Source organism: Symphalangus syndactylus, chromosome 8, assembly GCF_028878055.3.
Source record: "Symphalangus syndactylus isolate Jambi chromosome 8, NHGRI_mSymSyn1-v2.1_pri, whole genome shotgun sequence".
Taxonomy (NCBI): domain Eukaryota; kingdom Metazoa; phylum Chordata; class Mammalia; order Primates; family Hylobatidae; genus Symphalangus; species Symphalangus syndactylus.
Window position 1 is genome coordinate 124,299,987 of NC_072430.2, and position 9,787 is coordinate 124,309,773.

At 44.7% G+C, this 9,787-nt stretch overlaps 1 pseudogene; it reads right to left on the reverse strand.

Annotated features, from left to right (window-relative positions):
• Positions 1–807: 807 nt before the first annotated feature.
• LOC129488818 (dnaJ homolog subfamily B member 6-like) lies at positions 808–9,523 on the reverse strand (annotated as a pseudogene).
• Between the last annotated feature and the right edge of the window lie 264 nt (positions 9,524–9,787).

Here is a 9,787-nt window from a genome sequence, read left to right on the forward strand (position 1 = left end):
AAAGATTCACCCTGGCAATGTTAATGTCATAGCAGGCTGATACTACTTGACTCACATTTCAGACACAATGGAAAAGCAGGTCCATGCTGGTATTGGTGTATGATCTTGTCCTACCACTAAAGAGTCAAGGCTCACCTTGGAGTAAGTTTAATAAAAAAGCAAAGTGCAAACAGAGATTTACAACAATTTTAAAGACCAAAAAAATGGTCTCTGTTATGGTTTGGCTCTGTGTCCCCACCAAAATCTCATCTTTTAGCTCCTGTAATTCCCACATGTTGTGGGAGGGACCTGGTGGGAGATGATTGAATCATGAGGGCAGGTCTTTCCCATGCTGTTCTTGTGATAGTGAATGGATCTCATGATATCTGATGGTTTTAAAAACAGGGGTCTCCCTGCACAAGCTCTCTCTCTTTGCCTGCTGCCTTCCATGTAAGATGTGACTTGCTCCTCCTTGCCTTCCACCATGATTGTGAGGCTTCCTCAGCCACATGGAACTGTAAGTCCAATTAAATCTCTTTTTTTTCTTTCTTTTGTAAATTGCCCAGTCTCAGGTATGTCTTTATCAGTAGCATGAAAACGGACTAATACAGTCTCAAATAAACTCAAAAGTCTATGACAAATAGGGGCTCTGATGAGCTGTTTTTAAATACTTGAGATTAGGTGCAACTATACTGAAAGGCAAGTTTGTTTAAAATCGTCAAAAAATTGTTCCTGTTAATCTTCAGATGGTGCTTGTTGTAGTTGAACATTTCTGTTAAATGCTTGCATTGAATTGCTTGTTATCCAAGCCCAGCTGCTGCCTGCCCCTCACCATGTGTTGTTAAAGACTTTATTTAACTGGCCATCATTTAACTGGCTGTCATCTTCAACTTCTACTCTTTCTTGACAATTCTCTTTGTTGTGGTTTTTCTGCTGTTAACCATTTTAGTAGAAGTTGATATCAATTTGAAGTTGCCCATTCCACTACCACCAAAGGACATGGAAGAGAATGAAGTGAGACCCCTGTGACCTAGTGACCTGATTGAAATAAATCCTGTATCAAAAGAAGAAAATCCACTTCCAAAAGATGGAAATCCAGTGAAGGCAGAGAAAAATGACCACATCCCTCGGCCTCTGCTTCCTCAGGGATCCCTCCAATTTCCAAAAAAGTCCTCAAATGAGTCTTCAAAGGAGTTGAATGAAAATGGGTCCCTTCCACCAAATAGTTCCCTGAAGACATCACCTGGGTTACGGAATGTGAAGCCAAGCTCACACGGACTGACAAAATGACTTCTATCTCCTACCTACCTCATTTAATACTTCTTGGCTGTAATTGTCACTTTTTTTTTTTGCTGTGGATGTCTTTTTTTTTTTTTTTTAAAAAAAAGCATCTGGTAGCACCTCATATGGCTCAGCCACTTGTTTGAATTTTCTCTCTGCTTCTTTACTCTGAGGGTATTTTTTTTTTTCTGGGTGCCAATTCAGTGCCAGTTTCCAATATACCTTTTTAATGTCCTCAGGTGAGGCATGTCTCTGCATGCCTGGAACTTCTTGGTAATCCACCGTGTTTTAGCAGATTGCTGGAAAGGGGAGGCAGGGAGACAGCCCAGGTCTCCTCTGGGCTCCTGCACACTGTGCTGGTGGTGGTGGTGGCAGCCCCTTGCGCTCTCCTTTCTCTTTGGCCTCTTATCCATGTATCTGGCCTTGACAAGATCACCATTGGCCTGGGTTGGCTGATTCCCGATCAATTCACCACAGACAGGGAGATATGGGAGCCTTTGAATCACAAGTGTGGGCAAGGTCTCTACCTGAAACGTCACCAATGTGTTTGATAGCCTCAAGGGGACACATGGAGTGAGGGTGAGTTCCCCAAAGGGTCAGGAGAAGACAGTGGGTAAAGCATCCTGGGTAGACTGAACCACAGTCTTCTATAAGCAGGTAATTTAGGTGCAGCTGAGACAGATAGGTAGTCAGGGCTCGCCGGAGTGGCTCCGATCCACCTGGGCACTGGGAGGAGGGTGGAGCCAAGGAAGCGCGCACCGTTTGCAGTGGGGAGGAGCTTGGCCTCTCCTGTTCTGGGTTGGTACCATGTGGATTCAATCTGTGAGGCAGGAAGCCAGCTAGTAGGACTTTCACTTTGTTGGGAGTTCCTATTTCCTTTTTTTCTTTTTTGCCCAATAAATTCAATTTTTCTCACCCTTCAAAGTGTCTGTGAGCCTAATCTCTCCTGGCTATGTGTCAAGGACCCTGTTTTTAACTGAACTAAGGAGAAAGTCCTACAACACAACTAGATGAGGTTACGGCAGGCACTAGATCTGCCCCGAGTGCTTGACTCAGCCTCACCTGATCTGCTGCAACAGCCTCCCCTCTGGACTGAGATGGTGAGCATCAGCACACAGTGCAGTCAGCAGCCTCTCCAGGGACATGCCAACGTTTCCGTGAGTCCAGTCTTTGCTGGAAATTTCTCAGTGACCACTTTTCCCCCGTTCTTTCTTTTTCTTTCTTTCTTTTTTTTTTTTGAGGTGGAGTCTCACTCTGTTGCCCAGGCTGGAGTGCAGTGGCGCGATCTCGGCTCACTGCAACCTCCACCTCCCTGGTTCAAGCAATTCCCCTGCCTCAGCCTCTGGAGTAGCTGGGATTACAGGCACATGCCACCACGCACAGCTAATTTTTTTTTTTTGTATTTTTAGTAGAGGCAGGGTTTTGCCATTTTGGCCAGACCGGTCTTGAACTCCTGACCTCAGGCAATCTGCCTGCCTCGGCCTCCCAAAGTGCTGGGATTACAGGTGTGAGCCACCGTGCCCGGCCTTCCCCCTTTCTTTACCTGCCATCCTGTTGGATGGATACATGGCTATTTTCTTACTGTTACAGACACATTCATTCTCTCTCTCTCTCTCTCTCTCTATCTCTCCTTCTCTCCCTTTGTCTCTCTTATTAAAGCAAAGAACAAAGCAGGAGGAATGGGAAAAGTAGCAAATCCCAGGCTGGTCTCATCATTTCTGGGCTGAAACGGAACCACTTGTGGTGTGTGAAATCGTGGCATCCGGCATGCCACATTCCCTGCTCCCTGTTGTCCTGCCCTGTTTGTCTGCTAGAATCACCTGGAGCCCCTCCCTCAACCAAGACATGAACAACAGAAACAAAACTGCTTCCTCTGACCAGCAGGAAACTTCCAGGTGAACACACTCAGGCTTATGTAATTAGGCAAAGAATGTGGCTTTGTGCAGTTGTGGAGAGACTCAACTTGCTCTTACAGTCTTTGTTTCTGCTCAGTCCCTAGAGTGCCCCTGCTTCCACTGCTGTCCTTTGCTATTAGACTGGGCAGAAATCCACCTTTTTCCTGCATTCCTTCCCCTGCTGTTGATTCAGCTCATTTTACATACCAAGGCACCTTTCCTGATTCCATTCTTCGGCCAAAGACTCCCTCAGAACTTTAAGAACTTTAAGCCACCAAATGCAGCAGGTACCTTTTTTTTTTTTTTTTTTTTGGAGATGGAGTCTCGCTCTGTTGTCCTGGCTCACTGCAACCTCCACCTCCTGGGTTCAAGAGATTTTTCTGCCTCAGGCTTCCAAGTAGTTGGGGCTATAGGCGAGCACCACCACACCCGGCTAATTTTTGTATTTTTAGTAGAGATGGGGTTTCACCATATTGGCCAGGCTGGTTTCGAACCCCTGACCTCGTGATCCACCCGCCTTGGCCTCCCAAAGTGCTGGGATTACAGGCGTGAGCCACCGTGCCCGCGCAGCAGGCACCTTTTATGCTTGAAAATATACTTATATTTGAAAATATACTTATGAGGTTAGTGCCCATCTTCCTGTCTCATGATTCGAATCCTTTCCTTCTTTCTTCCCTAATTCCTGTTCTTTTTCTCTCATGACCCCTGGCTATCCATTAGCCTTTGGAAAAATTCTATTATGTTTGCCTGTTTGTTTTTTTCTTTTTGATGTATATGTTATCAGAAAGGGGTCCCAATCCAGACCCCAAGAGAAGGATCTTGGATCTCACACAAGAAAGAGTTTGAGGCGAATCCATAGAGTAAAATGAAAGCAAGTTTGTAAGAAAGTAAAAGAATAAAAGAATGGCTACTCCATAGACAAAGCGGACCCGAGGGCTGCTGGCTGGCTATTTTTGTGGTTACTTCTTGATCATATGCTAAACAAGGGGTGGATTATTCATGAGTTTTCTGGGAAAGGTAGGGGGTGGGGGGATTTCCTAGAACTAAGGATTCCTTTCCTTTTAGACCATATAGGGTAACTTCCAGAGTTTGCCACGGCATTTATAAGCTGTCATGGTGCTGGCGGGAGTGTCTTTTAGCATGCTAATATATTATAACTAGTGTACAATGAGCAGTGATGATGACCAGAGGCCACTTTTGTCACCGTCTTGATTTTGGCAGGTTTTGTCTGGCTTCTTTACTGCATCCTGTTTTATCAGTAGGGTTTTTGTGACCTGTATCTTGTGATAATGGTCCTGCCGACCTCCTATCTCTTTTTTTTTTGAGACAGAGTCTTGCACTGTTGTCCAGACTAGAGTGCAGTGGCGCGATCTCAGCTCACTGCAAGCTCCGCCTCCTGGGTTCACGCCATTCTCTTGCCTCAGCCTCCCGAGTAGCTGGGACTACAGGTGCCCGTCACCATGCTCAGCTAATTTTTTGTACTTTTAGTACAGACGGGGTTTCACCGTGTTAGTCAGGATGGTTTCAATCTCCTGACCTCGTGATCCGCCCGCCTCGGCTTCCCAAAGTGCTGGGATTACAGGCGCAAGCCACCGCGCCCGGCCCAACCTCCTATCTCATCCTGTGACTAAGAATACCTAACCTCTTGGGAATGCAGCCCAGCAAGTCTCAGCCTCATTTCACTCAGCCACTGTTCAAGATGGAGTCACACTGGTTCGAATGCCTCTAATGTGTACAAATCTATTGTGCTCATTGAAGCTTGCCTTTTTATACACTTCTTGGCTCAGAGAAATACTTTTTTTTGGAGGCAGCAAATGTAGCAGAAAGAACAGGCAATTTTGAAGCAAGAAGAGTGATATGGTTAGGCTTTGTGTCCCCACCCAAATCTCATCTTGAATTATAATCTCCATCATCCTCACAGGTCAAGAGAGAGACCAGGTGGAGGTAATTAAACCACAGCGTGTTTCCCCCATGCTGTTCTCGTGACAGTGAGTGAGTTCTCACGAGATCTGATGGTTTCATAAGGGGGTCTTTCCCCTTCATTCGGCACTTTTCCTTCCTCCCACCTTGTGAAGAAGGTGCCTTGCTTCCCCCTTACCTTCTGCCATGATTGTAATTTCCAGAGGCCTCCCCAGCCGTGCTGCACGGTGAGTCAATTAAACTTCTTTCTTTTATAAATTACTCATTCTCGGGAAGTTCTTTATAGCAGTGTGAAAACACACTAATACAAAGAGCTTTCTGTTTTAACTCCTGGCACCGTCACTCACTGTTGTGACCTTGGGCATGTTGCTTAAGCTCTCTGTGTCTGTTTCTGAATCTGTACAATGGGTATGATATTAATACCTATCTCATAGGTCTTTTTTTTGGTCTTAAATGAAATGATTCATGGAAAAAGTATGATGTATGCGGAGAAGCAGCACAAAGACATTTCATGTGTGCGGACCTCATGTACGTGGACCATGCGGAAGGCAGCTTTAGTCCTGACTGCAGAAAAGGGATGTTCACGTGCGCGTCGGGAACTGGCCTGTGAACCCAGATTCCCAGATGCAGGAAAGCCCTTCATTTCCAGTGCTTTCCATCTTTGCACCAGAGGCAGATGTTAGAAGCTGACTGAGATGTTTTCTGGATTAATTGCCCCCAAACATTCAGGGTTTTATGCTTTAGAATGTCTGAACAGGTTGGAATTTGAATCTCCCTTCTGCCACTCCTTGTTTTATTTTGGAAATGAACTTAAAGTCACATTTTTGAGATTCTGACTATGTGACGCACTGAGCTATTTGGAGCATTGGTTTGCAGCTGTTTCTAAGCCTGGACTCTTGACACGGCTTTGCCTGCAGCTCTGGACTCTCCCTCAGGCTCCAGGGCTCCCTGTGGCCTTGCAGTGCTCCGGCCGCTTGGCTTCTGAGTTAGATTGGGCATCTCTCAGATTCCTTGGCTACTGAGTCTGTACATCCCATGACTCCTGTCCTCCCTCTCCTTCCACAAGCTGGTCGGTGACCATGCAGCCTTCTAGGTGGTCCAAACCTTTTGGAGCTTTCTGCTGGGAAGAAGCTAATAGGCCTAATCCCTCCTTTAACATCAAGCAGAGCTGCCCTCAATCTTTTAATAGAAGCAGGTGAACTCCGACTAGATTTTTTGTGCACCAGTGAGGCTTGCTGTGTTTACCGGTATATAGGATACATTCCCCACTTTTCCCAAATGATGTATTATATATGCAAAATAAAATTTTATACTTTATATATGAATAATGTATATGTTACAACATAAGATATATTACGTATTGCATAATACTATACACATAACATATATCAAATATATGGCATTATACAGTATCTAATTGTTTATTACATACACAAGTTTTCTTGTCAGTCTTACATGTTGGTATCAGGGACAGCTGGAAGGCTGAGAAAGAGGTAAAATAATGGGGCATGCTACCCCCTAGTGGCAGAAGATGGCAACATACATTTCGCAAAGGTGAGCGCTTTTCATTCTATTATCAAAAAACAAAACCAAACCAGATAGCACACAGATGAATATAGAATTTGAGTAACTCCCCTATGTTATGAATGTAAGTATTTTTTCACTGCAACTCATATTCCTAAATACCAAGATATTTCTTTTTAGCTCTGTGATTTTATTCTTGTTTTTAGGGATAATAGACTGTGTATCAAAACCGTATTATTTTTTAATGGAGTCACAATGCTGTGTACTATATTTATAGGAATAAAATATTTCCCTTACAGCTTAGTCTTTATTTATTTTTCCAAAAAACTTTCTGAAAAATTGAGATGTATCAGATATCCCCGGGCATTTCACATGTTGGCAAACATGGCATTTTACTGGCTCTGGTGCACAAAAAGCCCTTGAGCACTCACCAAATGCTTCTGTGAAGTCAAGGGTTCCGAGCAGGCTGACTCCATGTTGCTAGGGAGCCTCTCTAGGAGGCCAGCAGGCCGCTGGGCGGCCCCGACTGGGATCTGCTGTGGTGTGTGGTGCTCTTTGCTAGTGCAGCAGCTTCCTCCGGTCACCTTACCTGCATTCCTTTGAGCATTTCCACCCCAGGGCCCAGGCAGGGGACCCTACCAAGAGGCACACACGGTCCCCTGATACCAGGCATGGGAACGGTAGCACTTGCTGATTGTGTGGGGCCCTGGCCACAATGGAAATATTTAACACACAACACCTTAGAGTGGAGGTGGGCAGATTTTTCTCTGAAAAGGACCAGAAAGTAAATATTTGATTAAATTAATTAATCAATTTATTTAGAGACAGAGTCTGGCTTTGTTGCCCAGGCTGGAGTGCAGTGGTGCAATCTTGGCTCACTGCAGCCTCCACCTCCCAAGCAATTCTTCTGCCTCAAGCTCCCAAGTAATTGGGACTACAGGCATGCGCCAGCACTCCTGGCCAATTTTTGTATTTTTAGTAGAGATGGGGTTTCTCCATGTTGGCCAGGCTGGTCTCAAACTCCTGACCTCAGGTGATCTGCCCACCTGGGCCTCCCAAAGTGCTGGGATTAGAGGCATGAGTCACCATGCCCTGTTTAGAAAGTAAATATTTTAGACTTGTGGCTCAATACAGTCTCTGTCGCAGCTCCTCAGTTCTGCTGTCATGGTGCAAAAGCAAAAGGATGTTACTGTGTTCCAATAAAATTTCATGAACATGAATGTAATTTTCATGTGTTTTGAAATAGTACTCTCCTTTTGAGTTTTTTCAACCGTTTTAAAATGGAAAATCATTCTTAACTTCCTGACAGTATAAAAACAGACAACAGGCTGGAAGTGGCCCAAGGGCCATAGTTTGCTGACCCTCGTCTGAGTATCCCATCATTCCTTTCTAGCTATGGCAGTCTTTTCTAACAGTCACAAACAACTGAATTCACGACTCTATTCTATCCAGTTTCCTGGATAAAACACAGTTCATAACTGGTTAAAAGTTCTGGTCAATTCCAAACAGGCACATATTTATTTAGATGTTTAGAACTGCTCTGTGGAGCCCAGCCCTTTATTTCCTCCAAAGAATTTGTTGATCCACTGAAAATTTTCTTTCAAAAGCAACCTCATGGATGTGTTTTGTAAAAGTCTCATTTAGAACCTTTGGGGCCTCACTCAGTCACCCCCAAATCCTGATCTTTTCATGTACACACCTCTGTCCATTTTCTCCTCTTTTCTTCCTAATTAGCTGCCTGTATAATTAAACCTTTCCTCATTTAGAGGTTCTGAGCCCTCACCGATACACTAATCACTCTGTGGCCCTCCTGTGGCCTCATCTATTTCCTTTTGAGATGGAGGGCCCAGCGCTGAACGACAGTCAAGGTCGGGCCACCTGCATTTGTATTACACACTAGTTCGCCATTACCTTGGTGTTCGCTCCTTAATACAGACTAATAGCTCATTCTCCTTCCTGACCTCCAGTGAGCACTGTGCAGCCATATTCAGTGCTGGCTTTGTGATAATTTCAAGATTTTTTTCTTTAGGAAGTTATAACTAATTCAGGGCCCATCAACGATCATAAATAGTTTAAATTGCTCTTTCGAGTGTGAACTGCCTCCCATGGGCCATTTAATTTACTGAAAGTCCCCTGGCTGTGCTTGTTCTGTGACCAGCCCCTGTCTCTGCCCTTATTAACTCTGTTTCTGTATCTCACTTTGGTCCAGTCGGGAGAGGTGGCACTTATATTTGGGAATGAGCTTGTGCTTGCTATTGACCTACCTAGCAATGCATTAAAGATGGATTTGATCTGATTTAAAGTTTTATAAGCCCAAGGGGGTTGCCTCTGGAGGATTTTTAGAGGCCAAACTGATCCTGGAATTGTGCTTAGAGGTGGTTTGCATTTGCTCAGAGAAAATCTAGGAATTTTACTTTACCTGAAACTTTTCTGGTTTTGGGGTTTTGCTGGGTTTTAATAATTTGCCACCTCTGGAAAACTTCAGAGACAAGGTTTTACCTAGTTGGCTAGACTAAGTATTTTAGCTGTCTCCAACTGGTAACTGTTCAAGAGGTTTAAATACACAGATTAAGTTGGTAAAATTTGAATATGTGAATCTGGGAGAAGGATATATGGTGGTTTGGTTACACTATTTTTGCAGCTTTTCTGTTGGTTTGAAGTTCTTTGAAAATGAAAAGGTCCATTAATTAAGAAGGTGGGTCAATGTTCTGTCACAACAGCACCTGCCATTTGCACACTGCTGGCCTGGCCCACCTTCCCCCACGGGCCCTTTGGTGTGTACTTGGATTTATATCAGCCCTGTCCCAGTGAATGCTCCTGCTCTTTTGGTCCCTGTCCCCACTTGTCTGCCCCATCTCAGTCAAGAAGTAATCAAACACGGGCTGAGCACCAGTATGACAGGGGAGTGGGGAGTAAGTAGACATTGTCCCTATCCTCAGTACGCTACCATCTAACAGAGAAGACAGAAACTAAGCAGAGAAGCACAAAAGGCTGTAAAGGAGAAGTGCAGGCTGTGGAGGGGTCTAACCCACTGGGGGCTCAGGGAACCCTTCTTGGGAGAAGTGTTGTATTAGTCTGTTCTCACACTGCTATTAAAGACAAACCCGAGACTGGCTAATTTTTTTTTTGTGTGTGATGGAGTTTTGCTCTTCTTGCCCAGGCTGGAGTACAATGGCGTGATCTCAGCT